Consider the following 6,000-nt stretch of genomic DNA (forward strand, 5'->3'; position numbering starts at 1 on the left):
TAATTCAAGAGCTTAAAATTTAATGTTAACCAGGAAGAGAGAATTGCTGCGAGAAGAGCTCAGAAATCTCATATGAACATTCAGCAAAGGTTATCTCTGAGACTAGGAGAAAGTTGGCAATAATGTGTTTTCGACTTTTTAAGTTTTGTACTATTGCTCCAAAGTTTAGATAGATCTATTGCAAAATTCCCTGGCATAATCTTTTGATCCCTAGCAAAATTCCCTGGCATAATCTTTACTGCCTTAGATGCCTTCCCCGTGAAGCTTGGATTGCTTGCCAACATTTTTGCTAGCTGCAGAGTGAGCTTGACAATCTTTATATCTGATTTGGGAGTGTTGAGATTTATCTCTGCGAGGGATGGCTGCCACCCAAATGCAATTCCGGTTTGTCCGATTTCACTTCAAATTCTCTGTAACATACATTAGCTTTGGGCCAACAACTTGTGATCTCCGGAGATGGTTTCCGACATGTTGTGTTGTATTAAAACTTAATTTAAGAAACAAATTTCTGTAACAAACAAAAGCTCAGATCAAACAGTTCAAGTGATTCTAAGAGCACGGTTCAAAACTTTGCATACATTCGTTTTTGATATAGTCGATTTTTCAATACTCCTTTGATTTTACACAAAGGCAAAAAACATCATGCAAAGTTTATCTCTGAATAGTTTTCTGTTGCATGGTTTAAACTTCTGCATGGTTGAAATTGTTGCATAGTCCAAACCTTTGCATAATGAGTTTTAGACTTAATCGATTTTTTGAGCTTTGAAAAACAGTTGGAATGTTAGCCCCAGACGTTGAAAGAACAGAAACCATTCCTTGTTCCAATAATTCTTAACAAGACCTTGAGTTCATACAATCCTCAGCCTTCAGGAGCAAGACTCTGAGGCTTGTGTGGCTTGTTCCTATCCAAATAGACTAAGCAGAAAACAATGGACTGATTGCTCTCAAGGATGGGTTTCAAATGGCACCGGAACTGAGTTATACAGATAGTTTATCTCTGTCAAATTTGATAACTTTTGGCATTTATGACAGTTCTTAGTAACTGGGAGGGCGAGATTATGGTCATATCATCCATGGGAAAACAAAGCAGTGGGGAATCTTATTTGTTAAATCACTTGTCATGGTCTCTTTTGGATGTGGCAGGTGGAAGGTGTACCGATGGAGTGTTGATGACTGTGAGATCAGCAGAGATACCGATGGAGTGTTGATGACTGCGAGAGCAGCAGAGAAACGCATTTAACACAAGAAGAAGATATGCTACTATCTGTTCTTAATGCAGCCATAAGCAATTTAACACTCTTCAACAAGAAGGTAGGTTCTTAAGTTCTTTTGAAGTACTTTTGATAATCTTTTTTTATTACAAATGAAAGCATAGGTATAAAAGAAAAATATAATGTAATAGATTATCTCTGTTTCGTTGAGATAATTGCTGAAATAAAGTCCTAAGAAGGTATAGTTGAAATCTGTTTCCCTTTAATTAGTAAATTATTTGGTCAGGTACCGTATTTGATTCGATTTTTTAAGGAGATGACACTAAGATTTCAAAGAAATTTACTGTGTACTTTTCAAGTTAAAAGAATAGTAACAATTAAAATTTAATGTTATCATTCATAAGTCAAGAGCTTAAAATTTAATGTTAACCAGGAAGAGAGAATTGCTGCGAGAAGAGCTCAGAAATCTCATATGAACATTCAGCAAAGGTTATCTCTGAGACTAGGAGAAAGTTGACAATAATGTGTTTTCGACTTCTTAAGTTTTGTACTATTGCTCCAAAGTTTAGATAGATCTAAAGTTTAGATAGATCTATTGCAAAATTCCCTGGCATAATCTTTTGATCCCTAGCAAAATTCCCTGGCATAATCTTTACTGCCTTAGATGCCTTCCCCGTGAAGCTTGGATTGCTTGCCAACATTTTTGCTAGCTGCAGAGTGAGCTTGACAATCTTTATATCTGATTTGGGAGTGTTGAGATTTATCTCTGCGAGGGATGGCTGCCACCCAAATGCAATTCCGGTTTGTCCGATTTCACTTCAAATTCTCTGTAACATACATTAGCTTTGGGCCAACAACTTGTGATCTCCGGAGATGGTTTCCGACATGTTGTGTTGTATTAAAACTTAATTTAAGAAACAAATTTCTGTAACAAACAAAAGCTCAGATCAAACAGTTCAAGTGATTCTAAGAGCACGGTTCAAAACTTTGCATACATTCGTTTTTGATATAGTCGATTTTTCAATACTCCTTTGATTTTACACAAACGCAAAAAACATCATGCAAAGTTTATCTCTGAATAGTTTTCTGTTGCATGGTTTAAACTTCTGCATGGTTGAAATTGTTGCATAGTCCAAACCTTTGCATAATGAGTTTTAGACTTAATCGATTTTTTGACACTCTTGATTTTATGCAGAGGCAAAGAAAACATTATGCATAACTTACCTTTGTATGGTCTAAAAATTTGCCACAGTGGCCTTGCCACATGGTCTCGCCACCATGGAATTGCCACATCACCTAAAACATGTTGTCTACATGGACTCCACCACCTTGCCATGTTAATAGGTTAGGAAATTTCTAAATTTCCTTTAAAGAAATGATTTTTTCTCAAGTTTAACATTCTCCCATTTTTCCAAAATTACCCCTTTTTCGAAATTGACTTGCTTGAGTTCATTTTTTCCATGTTTGCTCCAAGCTCACCCTTGTACTAAGAATTCAATCTATGTGATGCTCCTTGAGCACCAATTAAGTCAATTTAACCCTAAAATTTGGGGCTTTCACCCAATTTTCCCTTAAGACAGTTTGCAACCTTAGATTTCCACCACCATAGGTTGAAATTGGTTGAGATTAAAAATTAAAATTGAAGTTTTGTTGCTAGGGCCCAATCTCTAAATTTTTCTTGAGATCTCCTTTAGATTCACTCGAATAATTTATGTTATTTCATTTGTAATATTTAGTTGCAATTTTTTTTCTATGCTTGAACAGAAGCATTTACATCTCTCTCTATATATATGAATATATATAAAGATTTATAACACCATTGAACATTTAGTACAGTTTCCATCCCTTCTGCAAAGTTGCATACCAGTGACAACAATGGCCTTCACATCATTTCTCCTCATTGCTTTGTCATTTTTTTCTTTCAAGACTGCAAGAATTGTAAATAAAACCAATTGAATGGTTACTACAGATATTAAGTTAAATGGTAACACATATGCTAATGCATTACTTACACCCAGATATCAACACACAAATGCGTATGTCATTAAGCCTTCTCTTTCAATGAACATAAAATTATGACGTAGTCAACTACTTACTGGACAGTAATATGATGAATTTGGTAAGGTTGACCTATGATTTCGAATTGGTATGTGCAAATTAGTAGGCCTTGGAGGATTGGTTTGCATTTTATAATCATTTTAATTTGACCTTATCTGTCCTATCCTCATATGGCAGAGCTGATATCAGTTTGCTGCTGCCATGATGCCCTTTATTTCCAGCCGCAGCACAGTTTCTTTACTGCTGAAGCATTTCTCAGTTTCAATTTGCCTACTGGTGCATGTGATGTTGTTTGCAAGGCATAGGAAAATCAACCTTTTCTGCCACTCCCATGCCATTGCTGACTTGTTGTGGCCCATCAAGGGTGCTCTTGCTGGCTGGGGTCTGATGGACTTGAGTTGTCTCAAATCTGCATATCCTGTGGGGATGTGGTGTTTCCCCTCACACCCCTTCAACATTTTATAGGTAACCCAAAGCCAGACTGCGCAGTATGTAAACTGGCCATGGCAAATCATTAAAAGTACTTCTCGTTTTAAAATCATTACGGGATGAATCGATGTTCTTTGTTTTTATCACAAAACACTATGGATGTTTGAATTAGCTGTCCCTTTAATATCATTTTCCAAATCTGAAACGGTTAATATATGGTGTTGTTCAAACTCAACATGAACCATTAATAGTATCAAACCCTAATAAGTTATTGATCATGCAGTATCAAGATGGGGAGAACGGGATTACTGTGATATTAAGTAGAAAACAAGGAGAATGTCCCAAATTTGTTTCACCTGCTTTTACTGTAATGCTGTGCATAGCTCATTCTTCTTTCTATTCTAGTTCCCTTCCTGAATGAAACAAACTCTTTTACATTTCCAAAGTTTGTGTAGAAGGTGAAGTTCAGTATAGCTGATGAACTTGAGCAACAATGTAATGAAAGAAATTAGATTCCAAAAGCTTGAAAAACAGAAAGGATTGAGGCATGAACAAGTGAAGAAGACAAAAAGTCCATCAACAAAGCGGTCACTAGAAAGAAAAACATAATTATAGTTTATTCGGAATCCATCAACAAAGTACCATCAACTAATCTTCCACATGCCCAATTTTGACTTTTCTTACTAAACTCCATGGCTGAACTTGGCATTTAGCATGTTAAGTACGTTCTTTATCCAGGTTAAAAGCGAGAAATGACAAATGATGGATAAATTTAGACATAAGGAATAGCTTCTTCTTAAAAGAGGAAATAAATTCTGGAAATCCAAAAAACCTCGGTACATTGCACAGAAAAGATCATCTCCATATGATTAAGAAAACATTGGCAGTCGGTTTGTGGTGCAGGACAGATCAGTGGGAGTTATATTACAACTGCTCCAAAATCATTCTCAGTTCATTCTATGTGAGAAACCCTAAAACGATGAGTCCCAGAACCCCATCGGAGGGTTTCTATTAAAGAAAAACAACAATAAAACTGGAAATGCTTGGGGTCCATAATAAAAGTGAGACCATACCTGGAGAGCTTCGCGTAGGGGCTCCGATGGGGTTCTGAACAACATTGCTAGCTCTAGTTTGCACAAAACCACCCGTGAGAGCCCGCAAGGAGTCCCATACTGAGGGTTTCACCGGCAAATGGAACGGAAGCCCGCGGGTTCGAGCCCCGGAGATTGGAATTGAGAGTACAGGGACACGATGAGGTTACAGCGGGTTGAATGATTAGTGTTTAAAGCTTCAATGTACCGGCAATTAAAGAAAGCAGTCCATCCTGCGGGAACCGCCCGCATTGAACCCCAGCCGCAACCTGCAAAAAACCCATCGACACGTTTAAATCTTTAACCATTATCGTTATCAATAAACAGACAAAATAATAACTAAAGCAGCTCCTGCGGTACGAAGAGCATTCGACCTCACAAATCAAAACGATAGCTCTACCTCAGAAATTAAACCGACAGCTCAACTTCCGATTGATCTTTTGCAGAATTTAGAAAAAGAAAATGCCAAACCGACAAAGAAACTTGCATTTTCTGCCGCCAAAGCCAAAGAATTGTACGAGGAGCAGAGCTGACAGCAAATAAAACCAAAAATCAAGCCCTGCGAGCTGCAGAGCGACGACGGCCTCAATTCCGCGGAATTCACCGGTAAATCCAGCGGTTTATCCGCACACCGTAAAACGGAGGAGCAAAAACAGAGCCAGCTATACTGTAAGTCTGCACATTATCTCTTTGCCTCCGCTGAAGGTAGCCATCCAAATGGTTTATCAATTAATTCTGTAATGTTCCAGATGTGCCATATCCCTTTCCACTGTCCACCGCCCACTCCCAACGAAAACATCGGAAAAATTACGGGAATTTATGCTGGTTATGCGAACGAAGCCGTTGCAGAGGGAATTGAAACGATGGAGCGAGAAGAGGCGATCGACCAGGTGTCAGCGTGAGAATCAAGCGTCAACAAACACTAAGCAAATGCCCAGTCCGCCAGGTGTCAACGTCAAAAGGAGAAGGACGACGAAAGGTCCCTTTCAAAGGAAGGCCTATCGTCCTAAATATATAATAAGGAAATGTTTCTTTAATTGGAACAAATTGAACTCACTTAAGGCCTATCGTCCTAAATATATAATAAGGAAATGTTTCTTTAATTGGAACAAATTGGACTCACTTAAGTGGGCCTCCGTTCCCTCTACTATATACCGGGGAAAGTTATTGGACCATAAAAATGTTTCTTTAATTGGAACAAATTGGACTCA

General features: G+C 38.0%; 1 protein-coding gene across 14 annotated transcripts in view; it reads right to left on the bottom strand.

Moving 5' to 3' along the window:
- Window positions 1-5,715, bottom strand: part of LOC149176019 (17.4 kDa class III heat shock protein-like) — a 49,325-nt gene extending 43,610 nt beyond the window's left edge. For 6 of the 14 annotated variants that reach the window (XR_016258033.1, XR_016258036.1, XR_016258040.1 and 3 more), the window contains exons 1-2: window positions 5,190-5,683; window positions 4,772-5,058 (exon numbers count right to left, since the gene is read on the bottom strand). The gene's annotated coding sequence lies outside the window, so the exon portion shown is untranslated. Of the gene's footprint in view, window positions 1-720; window positions 3,139-4,771; window positions 5,059-5,189 lie in introns of those variants that run through there. The other 8 variants (XR_016258030.1, XR_016258031.1, XR_016258038.1 and 5 more) reach the window with 7 other exon arrangements.
- Window positions 5,716-6,000: the final 285 nt, after the last annotated feature.

This window comes from Pinus tabuliformis, chromosome 4_1 (genome assembly GCF_031772625.1).
Source record: "Pinus tabuliformis cultivar Carrire ecotype Pingquan chromosome 4_1, CPIR1, whole genome shotgun sequence".
NCBI lineage: Eukaryota > Viridiplantae > Streptophyta > Pinopsida > Pinales > Pinaceae > Pinus > Pinus tabuliformis.